This window comes from Thunnus albacares, chromosome 10 (genome assembly GCF_914725855.1).
Source record: "Thunnus albacares chromosome 10, fThuAlb1.1, whole genome shotgun sequence".
Classification (NCBI taxonomy): Eukaryota; Metazoa; Chordata; class Actinopteri; order Scombriformes; family Scombridae; genus Thunnus; species Thunnus albacares.
In genome coordinates this window covers 8,855,559-8,882,154 of record NC_058115.1, presented here as the reverse complement: position 1 = coordinate 8,882,154, position 26,596 = coordinate 8,855,559, and the positions used below count along the sequence as shown (strand labels likewise).

General features: G+C 40.9%; 1 protein-coding gene across 2 annotated transcripts in view; it reads left to right on the top strand.

Moving 5' to 3' along the window:
• Nucleotides 1-26,596, top strand: part of gpc3 (glypican 3) — a 113,897-nt gene that overhangs the window by 8,999 nt on the left and 78,302 nt on the right. The window lies entirely within an intron of this gene.

The following is a 26,596-nucleotide window of genomic DNA, read 5'->3' as shown; positions in this document are numbered from 1 at the left end:
AACTAACAGACAAGCCACAAGTATTCAAAATCACAGCTCATTCAACAGTACAAATCCTCAAACCTGGAGGCTCCAGTTCCACTCCTGTCAGCAGAGAAAAAGAAGATGAAGGTACAGGAGGAAGGTGACTCCTTAAAGATGTACTATGCAGGATTTTCCTAAAAAAAAAACACCGTGCTCATACAAAAGTAATCCCTCTCAATCATCACTTATGACCCACTAGAAGTGTGTGGCAGTGTATGTATCTACAGAAACTCTCTCTGCCTGTATTTTCTTATTTTCTTATTATTTTGCTGTGTTTAGGACGTTTGTGAGTGTAAACCTTTGGGCAGTGGGTGTGTAGCTCCCAGTCAATAACAGTGCACAGGGTGTGAGGTCTGGACTCGTAGTGACCAGGTTACATTGCTGTCTCCGTGTCTCTCCTCTGCTCCGCTCTGCTCTCTGTCTGTGTGTCATAGACATACAAAAAGCTGAGCTACACACGCAGAGCAGAGAGGCCACAGCAGACAGGATGAAGCTTCATTCACACAAAATCCGGCAATGTGGCACCTTCCCGCAGGGTTGTGTGGAGGTGTGGGCATGTTTGTTTGTGCTGTAGAACAAAACTGCAGTGAAACAATCAGAAAATAACGTTTTATTTATTTGATTTACAGCTTTGTTCTCGCTAGCGCTGCTCCCTCTTTTCATTCACTCTCTAGCTTGCTTGACCACTAAATGAATGACTGAAAAGTGAAATGACACCTGGTCTAATGATGGTGGAAGCAGATATTGTAAAGTCAGCAGGAGCTGTACATGTGACACAATCAAATCCGCATTTTTAAAGACCTGAAGCTTCTCTGGAGAAAAAGTAAAGTTACAACTGGTACTACGTAGGTGTACATAATGGAGCACATGCAGAGTGTATTTGCTTTAATTGCCACATTTGCAGCTGTGCCTTTACCCTCTCTTACTTTTCCTTATTCTTGGCTAAACCAAAGTTTCTCAAAGTCCCTTATGAAGTTCTTAAGTGTTTGAGAAAATCTTCAATCAAGCAGCAACAACAAAGTCTGACTCTATGGGTAAAAACTCCTCGTAAAAGAACAAAAGCTCAGTAAAGACTGGCTAACTGGCCGCTGCAAGAAAACAAATTTGCTGCCTACCTTCCTCAAACATATCATCAAAGGAGTGGCCTGTGAGTGGCCTTGGAAGTGATCACATGCAGTGCATTCTGGTTGTTGTAGGATTTTCCCCCTTAGAACAATAGGGTTTTTTTTCTCAGTTTTCTCTGGCCATATAAACTGAGAAAATAATTTTGAAAATAATTGCTCATTTGTACTACATATGTGACCCAGTTTTAAGAAATCAGTCTCTTTCCAGCTGTCACATTCATCTTTAATAAGGCCTATTAATCTTGTTAAAGGAATAGCTTGACATCTTGGGAATTATTGGCTTTCTTGGATGAAAAGACTAATACTACTTTAATGTCTGTACAGTAAAAACGAAGCTAAAACCAACAGCCCGTTAGCTTAGCATATTACAAAAACTGTAGAAAGCTTTAGAGGTGCTGGTAAGTAGATTTTGTTACCTTAGGACACAGCCAGGCTAGCTGTTTCCCCGTCTACACTCTTTATTCTAAGCTAAGCAAACTGCCTCCTGGCGATAGCTTCATTTACCAATTTTTACTGTTTTTTGCGAGTTTCGCGGCCACCATAGGTTCACCTTCACGCTTGGAAGGGGAGGGGAGGGGGAGGGGTGTTCAGTTGGTTGCCATCCACAACCTCACCGCTAGATGCCACTAATCAACAAAGAGGTACAAAACTTTTCTTTCACTCTGCAGCCATATTAGAAACAGTTGTTTTGAAATATCCTTTTCACGTTTAATGTTGACTTTTTGTTATCACACTACACAGGCCTTTTCAATCCAGCACAGCAGCTCTGTTTACTGTCTCGGGGTTTCCACTTGAAGTGGGATGTGCGGACTCTCTGGGCCAACTTTTTTGAGAGTGCAGACTCACAGGTTGTGAAACGCAGCACCACCCTGACATGCCAATTAAAACTTGAGGTTTAATGGGGACCATGGGGTTTGCTTGACTTGGTTGTTACGCACTAACTATGTTAGAGACTGCCGCTGTGGTTTGGCTGCACTTTCCTAGAAGGGGTTCAATACTAATTGCTTTAGCATAGGGCTACAGAGAACTCCCCAAACAACCCCCGGACTGAAATCCTTTTAACATCCTGGTCTTATCTGTTTCCCTCTACTTTATTTTCATCCTCTCTCTTCTCCTCCCTTCTTCTCTATCGCTCTCTCCGACCCTGTCATCCTCTCTCTCCGTCTGTCTCGCTCAATCTACTTGACTTTCTTTCTCCTTCTGTCTTTCTCTCTCCATCTGTCTCTTCCTCACGCGTTCCTGCCACTATTGGGAATTGAGTGCATGCCTTGTTTGCAATCTTCTTTGCTGCTCTCTGTGTCTTTTCTTCAGCTCTCACTGCTGCCAGAGATCAAAGGGCTTCCCCTCTCCACTCCTCTATCTCCCATCTCTTAGCGCTCTCTCTATCCCTGCATCCCCCTCTCCTTGCAGCTCCACCTGCCTTGCTCCGCTTTCCCAAGCCTCAGACTACACCAGAGGTTTTCACCCTTTTGAAGTCAACTTCTCCAAACAACAGAAAAAGTAATGGCTCTCTCTATCTTTGTCTTTTAAGCGGTAAGATGACAGGCTGCTTTAACATTAGGCTTTTCTTCAAGATCAATACCAGGAAATAGGTAAAGCATTAGGAATTTCTAATGATGCGTGGCGCAGAATGTCTCATATGCCATTTGACAAACTAATGAGCCTTAGCCGAAATCTTTATGGTATACCAGGGAAATATACGTAATGTATAAACTGCAGCATCCACTCTGATATGTAACAGACTCCTTGGATTTCATTCTGATTCACATTAGCGAGATCATAACACCATCTTCCCCGGCGTGCTGTGATTGCCTCTCTCTGAATGGGCCTGATGTTGTCAATTTAGTCCAAAATGAGAATCTGGAAACCTGTGCAGGATGCTCATTTTTAAATCTAATATTTTAAAATGAGAAGCTGATCTTGTGCATGCTGAGAATTAAATTTAGTAAATTAATTGTGAAGTCCAATATTTCTGAAGAGTGTATCACTACGTGATGCAGCCTGACGATAGCTTGTCTTACATGAGTTTATTGCAGAGTTTTGAGTCACTGCTGAGGGCAGAGGCCAGTGCTAAATGTGACATAAGAGTACTTAAAGGTGCAGTACACATCTATATCAGTATACTTGTCCTATGGAGTACTACAGTACACTGTCTCGAACTTTCCAAAGCCTGAAAAATAAAGCCCTGATGACGTCACTGATTAGATGGCAGGAGAACTCCTGTGTTATAAACTGTGCGTGGAGTTTACAGCTTATGGGCATTTACAAGGAATGGATGTTCTAGCAAAGAGATGCCATCAAGTTGCATTATGGGAAGTGTATGATTCACTGTTTTTGGAGCTTGACCAAAAACACTGGGCACACTCGGCCTTTACTGTACCAATTTTGACCATTTGTTTTTTAATCTGTCTCTCACAAGTCCACCAACTTTATGGAAGTTTTTGAGTGCATCTAATATGTTGAAATATATCTAAATATTTAAAATGAATATATTTGAATATCTGAAATGCTGAAAAATGGTGAAATTATTCATCACAATTTCTCGGAGCTGAAGCTGTGAATGGTTTGTTTTGTCTAACAGTTCAAAATCCCCAACGTATCTAATTTACATTGCTACAAAACAGACAAAAGCACATTTGAAGAGCTGGAATCAGCAAATGTTTGACATTTTTGTTTGACAAATGAGGTAAAACTGAAAACTTCAAATCTTAAGTTTTCTTCAGATCTTCAAATCAAATTCTTCACTCTTCAATTCTTCAAATTCTCCAAATCTGAATAAATAATTATGGCCAAACAACCAAATTGAAAAAAAACAAATCCCCATAGGTATCATCTATTAAGGTGGAATAAAAAATACATTTTCTCAGTCCTAAATTTGCATCCCTGGGTTAATTGTTCATTTATCTCTTGTTACATACTAAATACATGTCAACAAAAACATTTTTGAGTATTTTAACATCAAAGTCCCTGTCTTTTCTCTTCCTGTAAAACATTTTCAAATGTTTTATGACTCATCTTGAACTGTGACTTTGGGCGACTAGCTAACCGCACACATCATATAAAACTCCACTTGACTGCTTGTGTGGGTCGTCGTAGCAAGCGGTGTGTGTTATATCAGTGAGCAAAAACTCTTTTTTCATTTCAGGCCAACAATCCTCTGCAGCTCCATATATCAAATCCCTCCTGTGATTCTACACCGCTCACATATTCCGTTTCACTAGAAAATATGGCAACATGAGCAAACAGCCCCATAACTGTCATCAGATATTGATTTAAATGTTACTAAATCCTGATTTCTCTTAGTGTGCTCGCGTTGAATCACATCACTCAGTAAACAGCTGAAGAGAAAATAACTTTCCATGGCCTTTAAACAATGTTGATTAATTTTCTACTGGTCGATTTAGGGATCAATAGATGAACTATTTTAGCACTGAAGTACTTCACCTAGTACACTATTTAGAAAAAAAGAGGGGTGGGGACAGAGCGTATGTGTAGAGGCCTGAGATGAACTCACTCAGCTCTACTTTGGGGCTGTAACGATTTTCTGATTCCAAAACAACGGAAAACAATAACTCAGCTGACTATGGCATAGATTTATGTTTGTGATGCGATTATACTGCACATCTCATGTCATCTCCTCTCTCTCATCCATCTTCTCTCTCTCTATCCGTTGTATAACTGCCCGACATAGCAGAAACTCATACAAAACCATCTTTTGGCATTTTGGGTGACTGGCAGCTTTAATTGTTGTTATTTCCCTAGTGATGTGTCCTTCAGAGCTGCTCTGCTGCTGTGACGCTCACCCTGAGCCACATCCTGCAGATTAGAAATTAGATTATCCTCCTTTGTTAATGAGACAAGCTTTTACTTAACTTCCTTAAAAATGATTTGTTGCGGGTAATTATTGTGCAAGAGCTGAATGCCAGTGCGGCTGAGTGGCAGTGCAGACAGGATCTGGGTACTTTTAGTTGTGCAGTGCTTGTGTAAAACGACACATCAGAAAACAAGCTTCCCCTGACTGCAGTGCTAGTGGAGAGAACAAGACCACACTGCTGTCTCCTCAGTTTCATCACAGCCCAGTGCTCCTCTGCTGCCCGAGGAGCAGTTTTAACCCAGAGGGGAGCCACATTCAAGTCCAAAGAGCAAACCCAATTAATAAACATGAGAGGACAGGATTGGCCCGATTGCTTATAAAGTCAAATATGTGGGGAGGAAACTTGTGCAGCATGAGTGTGTGTGCAGATATCAGAGAGTCTCTGTGATATCTGCTGAAAAAAGTGGGACAGCCAGCCTGGTGCTCCTGGAATGACTCAATGAGTCCATAGAAGGCTGGCACAGTGGGGTGTTCGAAAACAGGTCTGACTTGGACTACTTTCAGGCAGCATGAGGGCTATCTGTATGTGGCTTCACTCGTTGCGGCAAGGCAGGGGAGCTTTCTCCAGTTTACTCTGAACTCAAGGGGGCAATGCTCTGTAAATGATCGGGAGTTTTGAGGGAGCTTAAAAGGATTCTCATATCTTTTTATCAAACATGAAGACACTGGGCAACCTGCGGTGTGCACTGCTCAACAAACTCGTCGAATATCTGCGAAGACATATACACACACACACTCACACGCCATAATTTAAAAAGTTAACTGAACAGAAGTGTGAATAAATCTTCTTTTGTGTCCTTGAGTTCCTCATACCTCATTCCTGGCGGGCCAACAAATTAGCATCTCATTAGCAGTCTCAAAAAAGTCTATCGACTTCCCCCGCTTCTTCTGGATGCGTTTTAATTACTCTAAGTGTATAAGGAATTAGAATGGCAGACCCCCTGTGGCCCTGGTGGAGGTGGTTGTTGACCTTGAGAGGAGTTTGCCCTCATTTGTCTCCGATACTGCTGAATGGACATTTGCCATGGCAGTAACCCAAAAGAGATGTGGCAGGAGCTGGATGATGCAGAACCTGGCAGGCTCGAGCTGCCTGTCCATCCAGCAGCCAATAATCAAAATCAGACCTCGCTGGCCTCTGCATCCATTCCCCGTCTCTCGCTCGTTAGCCGGCTGCTCGATCGTAAGTGCTCCAGGCGTCTGGCCTGAGCAGACCTTTCCTCTGTTCTTCCCATCATCTACTCTCCAATAATAACCCCCTGCCTCTCTCTCTCTCCATGGAGTCATTTTGTCTTCTGGAGAAGTTTCCCCAAGTAATCCAATAACAGCAAGGACTGGTGGGATGTATGCCTGCTGTGAGATGTCTGAAGTTGTTTACCCACTGCCCCAGGCTAATCTAATAACTTAATGATGGGGAGAGGCAGTTTTGCTATGTCCAATGAGCTCCTTCGAGCATCGTTTACCAGACTCGATGGGGTATACCAGCCATTACCACATCTTCTTCTATCAACTTGTAATTTGCTTTTAACTTAATTGCTGTGTTTTATCATTATGCATCACTTATTAGTTTGGTTGTAATGAGATTTTCGGATCTTTTTGAGCACTCTGCTGGGCTGACAAACTGTTGTACAGATTGATACTACATAAAGCAGTGTATTTCTGAGGAATGCGCTGTCTGTTTGAGTTCTATGGTTTCTTGGAGCTCTGGAGGCACAAAGGAAAAAAAGCTAGTGTGTCTCTTTGCAGTGAACAGCCTGAAACCACTTTCTAGTGTTTGTGAGTCTGTGAAAGAAACATCATCCGCAGTTACGGACCCACAAAGCACCAAAACATCGAAGTACAGCAAATGCGCCAGTGATGCCACCCTTCTTATTATTTCCCCTCATTATCCAGTCTGCTGTTTGTGGAGAGAGTCTACTATGGAAGTGTGTATCTGGCTTATATCACCAGAGGCAATTACAAAATAGATGTTTGGGTGCAATTTGCCACCAAATTATGATGACATGGTTTGCATGTGAATCTATTAGCAGTGGTTGTGGGGTTTTTGGGTTTTTTTTTTCATTTTGTCTTTTCTCCATCTGTGTCTGCTGTACAGGACAGTCTGCCTAGACTGAACTGAACAATTCATTAATGTAACATGTACTGGCATCGTGGAAGTGGATAATGTGAAAGTGTCTAAAAAGAGTTTTATTCTTAAACATATACTTGCACAAAAAATATGTCTCTAAATAATCATAAATGACTTTTTGAAAAAAAAAAAATCACATTTGAAAAAATTTGAACTAACAAGTAATATATTCATCTGGCAATTTTATATATTTTTCTTACTGTCAACAGCTCTTGTGTAGAGCCAAACCAACAATGAACTCATCCTACTTACAAGTATTGTATGTGTATCCAAAGCCTGATATATCATATTCCTCTGTGCATTGTAAATTTCTTAAAGAAATTCAGTACAAAGTCAAGAGATTGTGATATGCAGCACCACGAGCTAGCGAAGCTCTGTAAGCGAAACCCCGTTCTCACGCACACGCAGTGGTGCCTGCAGTACAAGGAACTAGTCTCTGGAGAATGAAAACATGATTTCTCTTACTAGTCTTTGGAGCTGTTTCTAAACAAACTAAGGTGCCAAAACTCTTCATGGCGAAGGAACATGTCACCAGTGCAGCGGTGTGGCTCACTGGCGTGTTTTTAATGGTGTTTGGACAACAAAAGAAGTCTACGGCACAGAGGAATAAGATCAGGCTTTGGATACACACACAATACTAGTAAGTAGGATGAGTTCATTGTTGGTTTGGCTCTGCACATGAGACTTGTTGACAATAAGAAAAATATAGAAATATCGCCAGGCTTATCCTTTAAGGATAGTTTGGGTAGTTTTTTTCTGTCTTAATATAATACTGCTGTGCTGATATGTAGGTGGAATTAGGTCTTGGTCACTGTAACAAATACTCTCCATATCGGCCCTGAAGCTATTCTCCAGAGCAAGACTACAATGTACGAGATGCAAGGTTAGGGTCACGTTATAAACATCTCAGAGGACGACTGGTTGAGGTTAAGGATAAGGTTGAGTGCAGGTTAAGGTAAGATATCATCAGGGAAACAGACTTCGACACACCACCAGCAACAGATCTACACATGACTACTAGAACGTATTCCTCCACTGCAGCTTGGCAAGGAACATTTCAGGAAAAAAAAGAGGGAATTTCATACTAAACAGACCTTAACTTTGGAAGTTACTGACTCGATTTAGTTAACTTAGACTGCTGACACTTCATTTTAACTTTAGCTGAACTTTGGTGCATATTTGCTCAGAACGAGGGCTGTGGGTTTTGTCCTTCATCTCTTACAGAATAGTCGTGTTTCGGTGGAATACCTTCAGGGCCAGTATGGAGAGAGTAGGAACTGTTACAGCGACTAAGACCCATTTCCATGTACATATTGGCATGTCAGTATTGTATGAAGACAAACCTGTCCTTTAACATACAAGCTAACGTTATTGTAAAATAGTCATGTTATACGAAAGCAGTAAACAGCCTTACCTTTGTCCATGATTTTTCCATTTATTGTGGAAATGCTTCTACACGTTACTTCTAAGATGGTCTGGTGTCACAATTATGCCTTTAGCAAGCTAATTTTCTCTATTTGATGTTAGCATAGACATCAACAGTCTCCTAGTTTACTTTAAGTGCAACATCTTGGTCATACTTCAAGAATGCCTCCAGCTGGGGTACAAGGTAAGCCATGCTGCATCTATATATTGGAAAATTTTGTATTTGAACTGATCATTATTAATCAAATGTTTAATTGTTTCCCATGTTCAAATGGTGGTCTGAGTTTCAAATAAAACGTGACAACGGTTTCATGGTTGAGCTCCATTGTAACATTGTAACTAGTTTCATGATAGTAACAAACTGCAGAGAGAAAATCTCCACTTAAAACAGAAAAATACACAGGTTGCTGTTGAATGATTTACATATTAATAAACTGATAGCTGCTAACAGAATGCTAATCTGGCTTTGAATGGGGTCACTATGATTGTCTGAACAAGGGTTTCTTAAGCAGGTGTCAAGAGCATGGAGGGATTCAAATGTACTGTATAAATATATACACATTACATTTATTAGACATTGTAATTTTAATATCATATCATTTTAATATGTCAAGGGATCCCGTTAGTGTTCCAACTCTTAGCTTTAGAAACTCTGGTCTAAAATAAAACAGGAACTTGGGTCCAACTTGGGTCCTGACTCACTGGGGGAAACAGTAAAAAAGGAGGTGAGTAATCGCTGCGGTCGTCTTTCTTAAGCCCAAAAACCGGGTGGAGAGGCTGTTGAAAAACTGAACACGAAATCACCTCTTCCCTTTAACCATTTCACTTTTTTCTTTACCCAGATAAAGCTTTGTTTTTATTTTTACATGCTTTCATTTGTCATTGTCTGGCTTTCCAAACTGTCTTATCTCTCCGGGCTTTATGCAGGTTGCCAGGCACTCCTGTCTCCACAGGAGGCCTCAGCATCCTATTCCCAACAGGGCTGGCATCCTGTTTAAAGTGCTCCTGTTGTCTCGTGCGCTTCGCAGTACACCTTTTTAATCGTGCCTCCGTCTTTTGATTTGACCACACTGAAACCCAAATGCGACGGCTGCCTCTCTGCTGATAATATGTCAGCCACTCAGCACCCCATGGGGTGGATATTTGCATATTATTTCAGCTATGGCTTTGCAAATCTTCAATAGCAGAATTATCACCTCTGAAAGAGAAGAAGAAAAGAGCCAACTCTTCCAGACTTACACTTTGGGCTGTTCATCTTACGCATTTCCTCTATTATTCTTAAACAAAGGCTGATTTCTCGACTGAGATTAAGAGTCTGTGTATTAAGTTTATATTCAGCTTGGGTAGATCTGTGGCGAGGAAGATTGGTTAGCTCTGCTTTTGAGCTTGTTTTGGAAATGAAGGGAAAAGAAGATAAAAAAAAAGAAGCAAATTGACTTAAAAAGTTGCGAATTTTTTTTTTATGTCCATGCTTGTTCCAGCTTGTGTCCTTGAATGTTTTCTTGTGAACAACAATGTCTTAGTTGATAAAGAAAACCTTTCATGGATTTGAATTGAAGTTTTTACTAGTAGTTGCGTCTCCAAATTCTTATAAAGTCTTATTTTCTTTAGCTTTAAGGCAGGAATTTGTGACTTACTCGTCCCAGACCAGAGACAACACTTAGCTTTGACAGATATGCCTCATTAGATTCATTTATTCTCGTTCAGTCTTTGTAGAGAGGCCCGAGTTTTGATTCAGCTTTGGTGTCACCTCAGCGGAGTGTTATCTGCAGGGAGAACACATAATTTCTGTTCATCTCTACAAATCCTGTGCCACCTACCCTGTCGTGTTCTTTACGCCGATGTGACACAAAATTGTCATGAGCGGTTTCTAGGGACGAGCATGGCTCTCCACGTTTGAGCCACGTTTTAATGATGTGCCCTGTTGCACGCCTCTCGAGCTGAATTTCATCATAGAAGAAAAACAAACAGTGTGGAGTGAGGATCAAAGTGTCATTTGAAATGCTATCATCAAACAGAGCTGAAGGGACTGACAGCTCCTCCCTGCTCCAGCTGAGTGAAGGAGCCTTTGTTTCTTTGGCTGTCTGATGACTAGTGTATCAGCCGGGACAGAGAGGAGAGGAGAGGAGAGGAGAGGAGAGGAGAGGAGAGGAGAGATAAGGGCAGGGTGATGAGTGAAGGCAGCATATTGACATGTACACATCTCATACTGAGCTAATGAGCTCCTTTAAATGAATCACCCAGCATCTCCATACATCATGTGAGACTTTTTTCCAACCTAATGGATGATACAGATCTGCTTTTCAGAAATGCCCTCAGTTCTATTTAATCAAAGCCGGTTCTGTGAGCTAAATCAATGCAAATGTAAGATCACATTTGCACAGGCACATCTATTAACAAGACGTGTTTGAGAAAGTGCACAATGGTCTTCATATTCACCCAGATGGAGGCTATTCTTAGATGCTGCTTTCTTTATTACTGGACTATTTACCACTACTATACTACTTAATATTGACTGGACTGGTCTGGGAGCACAGACACTGTGTTCAAAAAGGACCAGAGTCGACTCTTCCTACTGAGGACGTTTAGGTCCTTCAACATCTGCAGGACCATGCTGTGCATGTTCTACCACTCCGTGGTGGTGAGCATCATCTTCTGTGCAGCGGTGTGCTGGTGCAGCAGGGTGAAGGCAGCTGATGTCAGTGTTAATTTTGTCAGTGAAAATTTTGACAATAAGTATTTGTTGATGTCATTTTATTTCATGACTAAATTGTAATGACAATATAAATGAAAACAATATTGACAACAAAAATTATGGCAAAATCTCTGTTCATTATGCCCTGACGAGTAAAGATGAGACGAAATAGTTGGCTGTGTTTGGGCGGACAACCTCAAAGCATTGGTTGGTTTCCTTTTTAACCAATCATTTATCTGCAAGTGCAAGTCAAATTCTCACTGCCCCATCTCATTGGATGATATTTTTTTCCTGCTCAGTACATGTAAGTGCGCGCTCAAATGCCAGTGACTGTGAACAAGCTAATCTTGTCAGTGCCAGAAACTACTAGTAAATCTAAGCTAGCTAGCTATAGCTAGCCATACGAAACCATTAGCTGCTGCTGGCAGCTGGCCTTAAACCGTGAGTGACTCATCCTCACCAGCCTGTCAGGTGGGAAGAAAGAGGAGAGACAACCTGCGGACACATTTCTTGTATATTCAAACTGAAAGAAAGACTGAGTGTATCATTCCCAATGAGGATGGAGTGTCTTGTGGATTCAAGAAAAAACACAACCAATTTTTAAAGACACCTGAAGATACATCGTTTCCGCCAAGGTAATCATCATTTTTGTATGTTGACTGATTCGATAACATGTATATATATTAAAGCCCTTTTCGGACTAAATTTAATGTTGTTGTAATGTTATAGCTCAAAGTTGTTTGTGGATTCAGGGTGCATTAGTGATTAGCTTGCCTTACTCTGTTAACATATTGTTAATTTTATTGGAGCTGAGCTTATGGTAAACATGTAGCCTACTGCCTCTAAAAGATCATTTAAGATTTCTTAAGACTCATAAACAGCTTTAGTTCAGCTCAGTAATGCATAAGAAGTCTTTATAATCTATATAATAATCTGTTTTGACAGATTATAAACATTATTAGTGTCTGATCACCAATAATGACCCACTGCCATTATTTATGGTTAAGGTCTGGTTAGGTTTAGTCACAAAAACCACTTGGTTTGGGTTAGAGAAAGATCATGGTTTGGGTTAAAATTGTTCAGAGCAACAAGCCCCAAATAGTGTCTGTGTGTGTGTGTGTGTGTGTGTGTGTGTGTGTTTGTGTGTCTGTGTCTGTGTGTGTCTGTGTCGCAAGTGTCAGTTGGGGGGATTATGGGAAACCCACAAGCAGTGAAAAGGTAAAAAAGTGAAAAGTTGTATTTCAGAGTCTTGTTAAAAATATGACCCTCCAGTCAATGAGTAGGAAAATAAGATGGACCAAATAATTTCACAGTATTTGTAACCTTTCTGTATTTCTTCAGGTTTTATGCAGATGAAGAGGACTGTGTGCCCTGTCTACAGGGTCTGCTTCACTTTTATTGTAGATCCAGTCACATGTCAACATCGTGCCAATGTATATATGCAGACAATAAATATGACCTGTGAGGGAATATGATTGTATTGCACTTTTTCCAGCAAACTTAAGGCATTTTTTTTATATGATATATGAAAGAAGTACAGTAAATCAGTAACGCATTCTCAGCCTAGATGACTCAACACACAGTTCAAAGTATGCTTACTTCTCATTTTTACAGTCAGCAAAATACCTTACACTATCATGAAAACTGTCTAAAATTAGACTAAAATTAAAACGTAGCTCCACTGACTGAATCTTGACTAAAACAAAACAAAACAAAAAGGCTAAAATGTAACTTTAAACCAACTACAATTTTCAGTAAGCGACTAAGACTAAAACTAAATTTAAAATTCTTGTCAAAATGAACACCGGCTGATGCCGACAGACTTAACAAGTCCATTAAGAAGGCTGGTTCTGTTCTGGGAGACTCGAGACTACAGACTCTGGTGGACGTGTCTGAGAGGAGGATTATGCAGTAACTTCTCAGCATCATGGACAATCCCTCTCACCGCCTGCATGCCTAGAAGGACAAAAGAGCAAACGCAGCAGGAGACTCAGTGCTCCTCAGTGCAGGACTGAACGGTACAGGAGATCCTTTCTGCTGGAGGCCATGAGTCTCTATAACTCCTCACTTTGCAGGGAGATCACCTAAAAACCCTTTCAGTAAAGACGATAATGTAACATTTTATGGGCTTAAACTGAATATGTTCAATAAGTAATATACTTTCCACATTGAGTGCAGTATCTATAGAGGGAGAAGTATCTTCACCACATGTGTTTTGCTCCTGCTATCAGTACTGTGGCCTTCAGTCTATCATTTGATGTTTTCAGTATTAATATGAAATCTCACTTTCAACTCATTACTCACAACTATTTTGCATTGTCACACCCATGTCCATAGCTGCGCTATGTAAATATTTTATTCTATTTTTATTTCTTCTTCCTCTTAATTTTTATTTATTGTACATAGTATTTAGATGTGATTAAATCGTACCTTATCTTATATTTGTCTGCAGTCCTGGGCAGGAATATTCAGTTTAAATGTAGAGCCTGAATAATTCTTTACATCTGATGTGTTGTGGCTGCAAAGGTTCCCGCTCCCTTTTTACTCATAACTATCACTCACTCAATCTAAAGCTATTTGAGTTCAGCTCTATGGGGGCAACCCCAGCAAGAAGGTGTTGGCATGTCAATCTTTTTCTTTGTGCACAACGTTTGGCAGGTTGTGGCATGGGACCCCTACTCCAGAATTAATCTTCAAGGTCTCGTTGTTTATGAAAAACATCCCCGGCTTTGACAAAGTGCACTCTGCAGTCGGTTCACTCGCAGGTCTAAGTTGTTTGAACTTAATTCAGGTTGCCGCTCCATAATATCAGAGCAGAGTTTCCCTGTATATGAGCATTATAAGGCTGTCACGGTGTCCCATTTATTCCTGCTCATCTTCTTTTCATAGTTCTTAGCTCACCTCGCGACCCCACAAGCTTGCCCTCTTCCTCCTATACTCCAACCGTGCACTTATAGTTCAAAGAGATGCATTTTTCATTTCTGCCCATTAAATATTGAAACGCTTATGTAACATGAGCTCAGTCATGCAGACATAACAAGCATGTCAGGTCAGGGTGGAGCAGGGCACAGGGGCTGATCTTACATCTTTGGGATCTAATGGCTTATTTACAACAGTATAAATATATAACAATTAGCCAAACTTAACTTATGCTGAAGACATAGACTCACCTGAAAAATTACAGTCAGACCTCTGTTTAAACACTTTAATTACACTTACACTTTTCTGACAAGTGACCTTTCGCTGTCATGAGTTATTTCTGTCTACTTAGTTTAGACAGAAATAACTCATGTAACTTTGACATGGTAGACTGCAGTTTTTACATCAGCCATCAAAACCGGTGTATTTAAACATTGATGGCAATGTTTTTCTAACCTTAAGAAAAGGTTACCCTTAATCAAGGCTATCCCTAAAGCAGCCATTGTCAATATATTTTAAAATAACAAATGACTGAATGACTGTTTGTAATGTGACAGGTTTTGCACGTAATGACGGACCCACATATAATTATTGCCCAACTCTACAGTTCCATCAGCACTATGTAGCATGTTAGTGTCTTTCAGCTGTTTTGGTGTGCCGGCCCCCAACTTTCCTATTTTACATCACCCTCACAGAGTTGTTTTTGGCAGCAGCAGGCAGCTGTTTTAAACAAAAAAGCTCTAAAAATCAACTTTACACAGCCTGTCTGGCACCAAACAGCAGACGAAATGAATGTTAGCAACTAGCTTGTGAACACACTGGAGCATTTAGCAGCTAAAGAGACAGATATTTTCAATAATAGTTAGTGGAGATGTAAAACAGAGCTAAAAGAGAGAGAGAAAATACACTAATATTCTCCAGGTTTCCACAGCTCCAAATGTGAATATTCCTTTATATCCACTGAATGTGTAAATAGGCAACTGTTACTTCATCAACTTAAAAGGTGATAATATCTCATTGTTGTGTTTAAACGTTGATTCTGCTCCTCCCACATGGACAAAAAAATTCAGTTATTGCAGGTTAAAGGATATGTTAGTTCCCTAAACGTGAGTGAAACTTGAACTTTCAGGTTCTGTTCCAGAAACAAGAAAACCTCATTAAAAATCACACTGGCGTTTGTAAAAAGGCAAATTACTGAAAATTCAGCTTTGGAACATAACTCCACTCTAAAGTATGTATGGTTCACTCAATATATGTAGATAAGGATGGTGCATTTTCTAAATTTGTTGTATATTTAAGTTGTGCACATAAGCCTTGTCCTTGAGTCCTTGAAAAGAAAAAGTTGGAAAACGACTTTAGAAGAAAGTGTCTGTGGATTCATTTGCTGTGAAAGACATTGAGTTACAATGATGTTAGTACCCTTGCTGCCGTGCTGTTACATTTTTATGAGAGCTATTGTTTTTTTATGCTAACAAAGTAATTGTGGTTTATCTTTGTTAAAAGTACAAAGCTCTCAGCTTCTCAGCTCTCAGGGAAGCCACCGCTTATATTTGACCTCCTGCAGTGTGTGCAGAACGCAGTAGTTTCATTGTCGGGTACTTTATGAAGGAAGAAGTAAGCCTCCTGGAGCTCTTTAGAAAAGACCGACTGACTCTCTCTTCAGCATGATAGCTAACCGTTAGCATACTGATAGACTCTGTCGCAAGCATAGGCTAGCAACATCCTTGACAATGACACATTGATTGACACACATACAGACAAATCAGTGTTGAATTCAGATGCATGGTGCATTGTTTATGTTTTTATATTGGATTAGGTAATAACGAGTGGGACAGAACATGATAAATGTCTATGTAAACGCTGAAAACAAGTATAACATAATTACTATTTTAATTGTGGGGAAACAGGGACAATTGGGTAGTGAATGTTGAAAACCAGGACATTTTAGTGTTTTACAGATATTTGTTGAGACTCAGCACACCCAGCTTGAAACTGGAACAATCCCGGCCAAACTGGGACGTCTGGTCACTGTAGGTATATTTACAGAACTTTTATGGACAGTGAATTGACAAATTGGAACAGAAAATGTGACTCATGGACTCTTTCTTTTATTATAATCACTGAACTTTCTTGGTCTCAAATTGTTCTCTCTTACCAGTTTGCTTCTTGCCCAGGTGCACAGATTGGGGGGACGGCCTGATTTGACAATGTCTGTATTGTATGATTCTCTTTCATTGCTTGATGATATGGTGGACTGTCCCCATGTGGTTCAGAGACTGAAACAATTTTTTGTACATTGCTCCTCATATCTGCTTTGTTATAACTTGGCTCTTTTACTTACTTTGGAAAGTTCTGGTCATTGTGATTTTCTTGTCTTTGCCTCAGGTTTCACTAACTGACTGAGGGTCCTCATTAAAACAGGTGTATTATATTGAAATCTGTGATTGTTCATTTTGAATTATTATTATTACACCACCCAACTAATTAGGTTGCTTCTAAAGGTTACATTGTGTACCTAATTGAACTGAGGTTTGCCACAGTGAAAGGCGTTGGATACTTTTCTAAACAGCATCTTCCATTTTTCATTTTCTTAAAAAATATTTTGTGGCATAAAACTCATGTTACTTACTAGTAATTCATTAAAAGTATTATTGTTATAAATCATATAAACTATAGAAAAATATTGATATATTGTTGTCCAGAGAAATTAATGATTTAGCAGGGGGGGTGAACACTTTTGCAAGGCACTGTATGCATGTCACATTCTCATTAGGAGCTGAGCCCCCCTAAAGGTCTGATCCTAGAATCGCTCTAAACTCATATTGTTCCTCTATAATAAAAACAGTACAGCAGCAATCACATGTAGTTTAAAAAAAACACCGCTGGCACCACTGAGCCTGCAGCTGAGAGCATAGTTGCCCTTATTGAAGTGATTGACCCGAGGAATTATTGATGAAGCAGGACACCATGTTAGCCCAGCAGGAGTGTGTGAAGAGGGCACCGCAATCCAAGGGCGCGCCAGGACTGAACGGCTTAACGAAGGAAAGAAAGAGAGATGGTGGAAGGATCTGCTGCACGCTTCTCTGCCCTCGTGGCGTGACTGATGTGAGGAGAAATGTTTGGGTGGTAAGGAGTCTGCTCCGAGTCCCGGCGGAGCCTCATCAGTGGAGCACCTCTACATCCCCACCCCCTCCCCTACATCCCTACATCTCCAACCACCCTGGCTGGACGAGAGGCTAAGTGGTGTGAAGCAGGGAGCTCTCCGACAAGCTCCATTACTCCTCCTCAGCCAATTCCCCGGTTCGCCTGTCAGTGGAGAGGTGATGGGGCGGGTGCTGGGGTGTGGTGGGTCGATCAAAGAGTAAGAAGAAAGAGTCAAGTCACATTCATTTACCAGCTCCCTCGTCAAGTGTATACGCTTTTTAGCAACTTCATAACGATGGCTTTAAAAGTAGTTAATTCTGCCTTGTTAGCCTGACTCTTTAGCATTCAGTTTGAGATCAATTTGTCATTTTTTTTTCTTCTCCTGAGAGGGAAAATCAGGCAGTGCAAGTGGCGGGAAGATGGGAGGCAAAAAAAGAAAGAGGGAGAACTGTGTCATGGCTAACTCGGACCTTGTTAGTATCGATCCCTTCAAACCGAGTACCCTTTCATTTATAATTCATCTCCGTCTGATGGGCTCAGATGGAGGTTGGAGAGGGTGGAGGTGAACTGCGTTTTAGTATGTTTTCATTAGCAGTCTGCAATGTTTTGTTGTGAGGGTGCAGTTAATAATGAGCCACCAGGGGGTTGTGTTTCAGCCTTTAGTGAGAGCCCGTGTGGCTGGGTGTCCCAGGCCTGAACCCTCCTCTGTCAGGTCTGACGGGTGCTGTAGGCGGCATCTGCTGCGTTACGGGAGGTCAGGATGTCTGTTCCCAACTGCGGCGTTGCAGTCCACTTCGGGGAATGTCAGTTTGAACAAGGCGAGTGGAGGGGGGTCGCTCCTTATTAATATTTGAGGAGCTCTCGTTGCTGCAGCTGTTTACTTAACAGAACACGCTCCGGGGCTCCCCTGAAGAGCACGCCACAGAAGAGCTGACAGCGTCACCCTGTCACTCACTCCTCTTGCCCCCCACCCCCCAGTCTCTCATGGGTGCTGTACTGCTACCTGTCTCTTTTCCCCTGAGCTTCATCTCCCCCCTCATCCATCACTATCTCATGGTGTTGTTTCCTACCTGTCACCCTCTGCAGTGACTGTCATTATTTTTCATTTGTACAGCGGTGTTCCACGAGCTAAGTGCGCCCGCTCGCTCAATGAATGATGTCATTTTTACCGTCTGTGTCTCCCTTTCAATTTGTAAACGTATCTGTATCTGTGATCTGCTCAGTCAAGATCTCGCCGATGTGTCCCAGCACCGGTTGTCATCTCAGAGCAGTCAAAGTGGATTAATGACTGTTATGACCAAACTCTGTCCTCCTGCGCCACTTAAAAGAAGATGACAAGCATTCACCCGTTCAGGCCGGGACACTCCCAGCCTCATTCGCTTGATGTGTATATCACTGCTCTGAAGTCAGACAGAGTTCAGGAGTTCATGCAGTTTTAATAACTGAGTTCTCCCCCCCCCTCTAATTTCTCACTGTCTCATTTCTGCGCTTATGACACAGTTTCATCACTGTTTCAGCAAAGCGAAGGCCCGCAAAGGCGAAGAGGCTCGTCATCGAGAAGGCCTCTCTGCGAAAACACAGACGTGAATTAATGGAACAGAAAAAGATGCAATTTAAAATGGCCTCTTTACACTTTTAAGTCAAGTGTTTTTTTTTGTCTCTGTCTGCCTTTTTCTTATTCCTCCTCTATGCTTTCCTACTATCCGGAGGCTTTCTGTTCTCCGCAGTTGAGCAGGATTTGTCACAGGTGTTAACAGGAAACTCTCGTTCCCATTAAACCGCAGAGTCTTTTCCTGTCCTGCTTTGAACCGTGCTTCATTTTGGGCTTTCTCATTATTGGAAGCAGGCTTGATATGCGTGAATAGATCACTAATCTTAATGTTTGAGCCAATATCAGACTGAGAGGTAAGGTCTGTGTGTGTATATGTATGTATGTGTGTGTGTGTGTGAAACGCCCCATTAATTGAAAGAACAAGAGCTTTCCCTGAGCCGGTGCAGATTTCCTCTCATGTTGAGCTTTGTCTTGTAGAGCTTAATTTGCACACCTTATACCATGCTGTTAGCTCTTATGTTGTTTTTTTTTCCTTGTTTTTTTTTGTTTGATGCCAGACTGTGTTTTTCTCTAAGTGGGCTTATTTGTTGAGCAAAACTGCACAGTCAAATGCACCAGGGAAAGTTTTAGAGGCTGGTCACGTGTCTGTCTCTGTGCAGATACTGTAGGTTGTATACAGGTTTGTTTCATTATCATATGTTTCTCTACCATTTTCTTACTCTTGCCACATTTTGCCGTATGAAATCAGTTCCTGATCAGCTTCTAATGTTGCAGGTGAAGGTTTGATGTTGGTTTGTTAATTAAATAGTTCAAGCTGAGAAATGTGGGCTTCTAAAATGTTTCACATTTTTTAAAATATTTGTAAAAGCAGCACACTGAGTTCCTACATTAACGTGGAATGAAGGACATCGTTGGACATCGTTATGTCAAAGGTAGAAGGACGGATCATTTTTCTGATTAATGACGTTTTTTTAAATTTGAGGTTTTAAATGTTCTTCTTTTCTTTTTCTTTTTCTTTTCCATCTGGATTTGTAAAGAATTGTACAACATTGATCAATTTGAACTTGATAAAATATCATCATAATGGTTCGAGCAAAGTGTTTTGTTACATCGAGGATATTTAAAGGGTGAGACGCAGTGTTCCTGCTGGTTAAAAGGTAGCACACGCAACCTTGTGTTAATGACAAAATGGCAGCACTTTTTTTGATGTTATTCATGCATTTTTCAGAAGGGCAGAGAGTTTTTTTGAGGAACAGAGCAGTTAGTAAAGATGACACACACACACTAAGAACTGTCCGAACTCTGGTAAAACCCCAGGAGAGGTGTTGGGTTTAACCACGACATTTCAGAGCAAACTGTAGACAAGACCCAGGGGGTGTGGTGGTGACTGGATCTCCTTACAACACTCCAGTACGAGTACAGATGCCCTCATGAGGTTAAGAGGGTAAAAATTAGAGCGGTGCATGTGCAGGCTAATGACCAACCCAGGGGAAAAGCTTGGAAGCAGCTGCTAAGAGGAAAGAGAAGCAGGCTGGTGATGAGATAGCTGCTTGTTTGAAAATGAAGAGGATAAGGAAACATACATTTTCTCTCTTATAGTCTAGACTTAAAAGCTGCCCTAATCAATATATTTATATCAACGACGCATTAAGAGTCAGTGTGCAATGTTAAAGCTGTTGCTCATAGTGAGAAACCCACAGAGATTTATGACTCAACTCTGCAGTTCCCCTCAGCTTTATGGAGCGTTTTAGCGTCTTTTAGCTCATTGTTTTGGTGTTATGGTCAGTAAATTCTGTTCTTACCAGCCTTGGTTCTAGCAGCAATAGGCAGCTCTTCAGTGAAAAAGCACCAAACAGCAGACAGACAAAGTTAGCAACTAGCTGGTGAACATAGTGGAGCATTTAGTAGCAAAAATCCCAGATATGGATTCTTAAACAAGAGTGAATATTGCAACTAACATTTGTCAGATGGACAGAAACACACCTCTGAATTAATGTTTATGTTGCTCCATGTCTATGGGATTTGTTAATAGGCAACTCTTTGCAAATAGATTCACCATTAGCTACAACTTTGTAAGGTTATAAAATGTTTAAATCTTGTTCTGTTGCCCTCAAGTGGTCAAAAAATAATTTATTGGAGCTTTAAACCATAAGACATGAATGCAAACCCCAAAGAGACATGACTTTAAAGTCTCTTTGAAGTTTGATTTGGTCTGATGAACACAATAGAATTAAAAATAAAGGTACATAAATGTTCAGTGTTGAGTTGGGAGTTACAGTGGGTTTCTGCATGGTACACAGAGTAATTAGGGGACGACTTTATTTTGGCAAGTTCAGTCCGGACTGTGACAGCAAGCAAGAGGATCTTGACTTCCAAGTGGCTTCTCTATGGCAGCAACTTGATTGTGCATAAACTCTACTCACTGAATTAAACGCTACGTTAATTGGGCCGCACAACAAGCTGAAAACACAACATCTGACACATTTTGTCCTTATAAAGTTGTTGCAGCGAACGTGTTAGCAAACAGTTGCCTATTTACACATTCAGCAAATAGCAACATTAGCATTCATTTAGAGTCATGTTTGTATCCACCCGATGAATGTAAGTCTAATATTCACTCTGCTTGTAGCTCTGTTTTGGTCTCCACCAACTCCTGAGCGACATATCTGCTCTTTAGTTGCTAAATGCTCCACTGTGTTCACCAGCTAGTTGCTAATTTTGACTGTCTGCTGTTTGGTGCTGAGCAGGTAATGTACAACTGGTTTATAATGCCTGTTTCTGAAAACAGCTCCCCGCTACAGCTGGAAATGAAATTGCTGAAACTGAACTAAAAGTTGTGGGCAGTAAAACCAAAACAATGAACACAACATGTTGAATAGCTCCATAGAAGTGAGAAGAACTGGGAGTCAGGTTATAATTCTCTGAGTTGATCGCTGTGAATGATACGTTTCGCATTAGACGTGATCATTTGATTCATTGTTATTATAAAGATATTGATTAGTGCAGCTTTAATTAGAGCAAAAATAAGACTGAACTGTTTTAGTCAAGGAGTATGAAGTCAGGTTGATTGGAGAAAAAGATCAGACTACTTGTGGACAGCAAAGTGATACAAATAGAGCAAAAAATAGAAGAAATAAGAAGAACATTGAAATAATCTACTTTATTACTTTAATAACATAAATAACAGACTTCCATGGGCAGTTGAAAGTCGACCTTTGTGTCCTAATCCCACCCACCCATAATCTATCTAACATTATGGGTGCTGTCCATAGCGACATGTAATCATAGTTTAGTGACTTTTTTTTTTTTTTTTTAATTTATCCTTATTTGTACAGGGTGGTTTGACTGAGCAAATGTGCTGTTTTTCATCACCATGTTAACAGTTACACAGTGAAATAAACAGGAACAAACAGAACAGAAGTAACATAATTAACAAGGTCCAGGCTGAATTAAAGCAGCAACAGACAGCTAGAGGACAAGTACTGAGAAAAGTTTTGTTGGTACAAAGAGGTGTTTCGTGCATTTTAGTCGCTATTCATTCACATCAACTGTATCATCGCCATCTTTGTTGAACTAGGGTTGATTTTTTACACACAAAAATTGCCATGTATAGCCAAAGAACCTTGCGTTCTTGGTCGCTGCAAACAAGAATTTTGTGTGGCTGATAGTAGATACTGGCCCTGGCCAGCTATTCTTTGTATTTCTTTGGTTCATCCTGGCAGAAAGCTCCACTGTTCTTTGAAAAATAATAGGCAGCCTTGGGAATGTACTGAAAGAACAAGACAAGACATGTCAGGAAATTACTTTCTCTCTAAATTATATTTTAAAAAGAATTCACTTCTCTGAGGCAATGTCTCCTATTGACTGTTTCGCTTTGGGTCTTTTTGTCAGTCTCTTTGTGTCCGACCTAAAATAATTATTTAAAAAACACACACAAATTGAATGAGGCTTAAACTAAATAAGTTTCCTCGTAAAGAAAGCACAATCAGTAGCTGTTGCTGTCATTTGCACGGCAGGAGAGACTTTGACTGTCAATGTCATTTGAAAGTCTGCGCAGTTTGAATGACAGTAGGGACGCGGCTGCTTTGAGGCTCTCAGTGAGACACTGAAGTGAGGAACACAGAGAAATTAAATCTACGACACAGAGCCGGAGTCTGACTGACGACGGCTGTCACTTCGCCTGTGACTCCTTTTCAACCAGCGTGACACTGCACTTACACTGCTGAGCCTCACACACAAAGTTAAACTGTATTACTTATGAATACTAAATAAGGAAAACCTTCAGCTGTAAGTTTTTTCAGCTGTACTGTGGGAAATGAACGTTTGTTTATATGCGTGTGTGTGTGTGTGTATGCTGCTGTACAGCCGGGTGTGTGTGTCATGCTCTTGTAGTTGTGGGTCTAATTATTGAGCCTCAGCTGGAGCCAGAGGCCAACAGGTGTCTAGGAGAGGCTGCTCTGGATCAAAGCCAGTGAAAATAATTACACAACCCAACTCTCCCCTCTCCTAGATAAGACTAACAGCCTGCCGCCCCGCACTCGGACATGCTCTAACCGCAGACTACATATCCGCAGCCCTTTCACTTCGAGGCAAAATCGCACAATCAGTTGCGTTTGTGCACTGTGGTGCAGATGACGTCGGGCAGACAGATGGACGGACACCCTCACGCTTTGTGTTTATGCGTGCACATATGTCTGGGTACGCAGAGCGCTGGGGGTGAGCGCAGGCAGACAGATGCCGAGTAACGCCACTCAGTTGAATATTTTATCTGTTCATCATTAACATGCAGCCAGGAAGCCAAGAGCAGACATTAAAGGACACAGACACACGCTCCACCAGTGCTCTGGCATTTTCATGGCCTCATTTCAAAGCGTCTCTTTGAAGTCTCTTAACTATCTACATTCGAGCCACATTTATCTAAAACTACTGTACGGCGATAAAACTGATCAGTTCATCAAAAAAGGAGTTTGATTTGATTTGATTCAACTCTGACGGACTTGCCCCACCGTGACGTGACTAACCTTGACGCGGTTTGATTAGATTTTTAGTCAAAAGGAGATATGAATGTTGAAAAGATTTCCAACTGTGACCGGAAAATAGCACGTGGAGGTTTTGGAAAACATGATTAATAAAATACCAGCAAATAACAGGAAGTATTTAAAACTGAGTGCATCGGGAGGTTAAATTTCTTGTTTTTAAAATCACACACAGCCCGACCGTTCTAAAAACTAACTGCGCATGAATAAAATATCATATATGACAAAAATTGAGTTGTGTCAATTGGCTATTAATCAGATATGTATTCATATGAAAATGTTACAGGTTATAACTTCAGCTCTGCACAATGATGCTCGAGTGATATTTTATCTGCGTGTTCTGCAGCATTAGCTCAAACCCTGCAGTTATACACAGGGATATACGGCCTCTGGCAAATATGAATATGTAAATGAAGGCATATCTGCCTTTATATTATGATCTGATGTCTGATTCTGACTTTGACTCCTGTCCTTGCAAAACTAAAATCCCCAAACTGTGACTGTCTCTCTCCTCAGTTTCATGATGAATATACATTTACTCCCAGTTCATGAAAATGAAATATTAAAAGTATTTGAAGTCATAAACCTGGAGTATTTGTACTGTATATTGTGTACTACTGACATCCCTCATATGTTGCTCCAAAGGGTAAACCTGTGTGAACAAAAGTATATTTTGGGTTGATCTAACACGCCTGTTGTCCGACCCAAGACACAGTTTAACACGATCAAGAACAGATTATTCTGTATTGTGTGCTTTCCAAATGTCATCAGTGATATTAGCTGTACACATGAACCCTGAGGGTACAAAGAGTATTTGTTGGCTCTCTTTATGAGAGCCCTACCTACGTTTTTCAAAAAGAGGCGATTAGGTGTGGGTGGGTGTTGGGTGTCTGGGGGTGATGTTGGTCTGCTTGTGGCACTATGTAGGTTCAATCATACATTATTAGCTTAGATTTACTGTCACATCCTGAGTGCAGAGGTGACTGTGACTCATAGTCCATGGCCTGTGTATTGTGTTGGGGTCATGGCAGCCCTTTTAAGCCTGTATAGCTGTTGGAGGGTAAGGTCATGTGAAAGAGGACAACGGTTATTCTTTGTAACCAAAGTTCTGTGAGCAGAGGTGGAGCTCTCTGAACTTGTCCTCCCGCTGAGTCAGGTTAAATCCAAATGTCCGGAGTTCATTGCATTTGCAGACGTTGCAGGCATGTTCCCGTGAAGCCTGCGAGTGCAGAAGGCTGTCAAAATCCACAAGGGGCCTCAAGTGGATTTTCTTGGGGACTTCCAGTGAGTCCACTTGGATTGTAGACTTCACCAGACCTTGCATGGACAATTACACATAATCCAATAGGAAAGTGACAATGTTTTATCAATAATTTTAAAAAAACCCAATAATGATCATCACAATAATATGTACAATATTCACTTTTGATGACAACTGCTTTTTTCAGTTCTGTTGTAAAAGTTTTTTGCTGCTTTGAGGTGTTAATATGAAAATAATATTGTTTAGCAGTTCATGTAATTGGAAAATATCACTGAGAATTCTGACCAGATTCGTTGTAGCTGCTGTGTAAAGCAGCAGACCTGCTCGTTATTTATGAGTTTCCAATATAAAAACCATTAAGAACTGTTCAGAAAAACACTTTGAAATTAATTACAGGGTCAGGAATTTCAATTAATCTCCATGGAAACACTTGACGTCTTAAGTCTCGTAGCGCATGTTGTCGCCTCGTGGCCCAGCGCCCTCGCAGAGTTGACAGGAAGATGTTGAACACGTCGCGGTACATACGAGGGTTCACATTTGTATTCAGCTTCACAGACTTTGTGGATGCTTCGCTTTGGTACAACTATTTATACATCCTAGTAGTGGGAAGAGTTGATGTGTCTGTTCAGGTACCTGCAGGGTTGAGCTGGTGGGCCTTTATAGTCTGTTAAAATGATCCACCTGTACTCACAGAACTACAGATACAAAGCGTACTATACTTTCTTCATACTCCTTCTGTGCCACTCTGTGCTGTATGGTATTAGTATGTTGGACTTTGAGGACTTTGATTGATTGAAGAAAGCAGCATTGGTTGGTTATTTCTAACATGTTAACCGACTTACTGACTGCTTTGCCGGATGGTGTTGCTCCAGCTTTCCTATGTTAGCACTGACCTGGGAAAGACAGATTTTACATTTTGTGCTCCACATACCTGGAACAAATTGGAGCATAAACTGAAGGCTGATGCTGTGAGTGCACTGGGACAAATCAGAAATCTGATGAAAACCTGATTAACTTTGAACGTGAACGTTTTAACTCATTTATATTGAATGTTTCGACAATGGTGAATTTTGTTTGTGTTATTAATGCCTTTTTTTTCTTTGGATGTAAACTTGTTAGAGATAAAATAGCGTGTGTTTCTTAGTGTTAGGTATGAATGAAATGCAGTAAAAATGTGAGAACATTTAGGTGTGTATGTGCAGTTTGTCCTGGCTTAAAGTGGAACAGTGAAGCTTTTACCTCACAGCTCTGATTTCACAGAGTGGCAGGGCTGTGTCATGGCAAGATCAGGCATCACTGGACGCTCGAGCTCGGCAGCCTGATCCGCCCGCGAGCCAAAATCCCTCCCTGGGGTCTGACTGCCAGGCTCAGCGCAGACTGTGTGACAGACAAACTGCGTCTGTGGCAGCCCACAGCG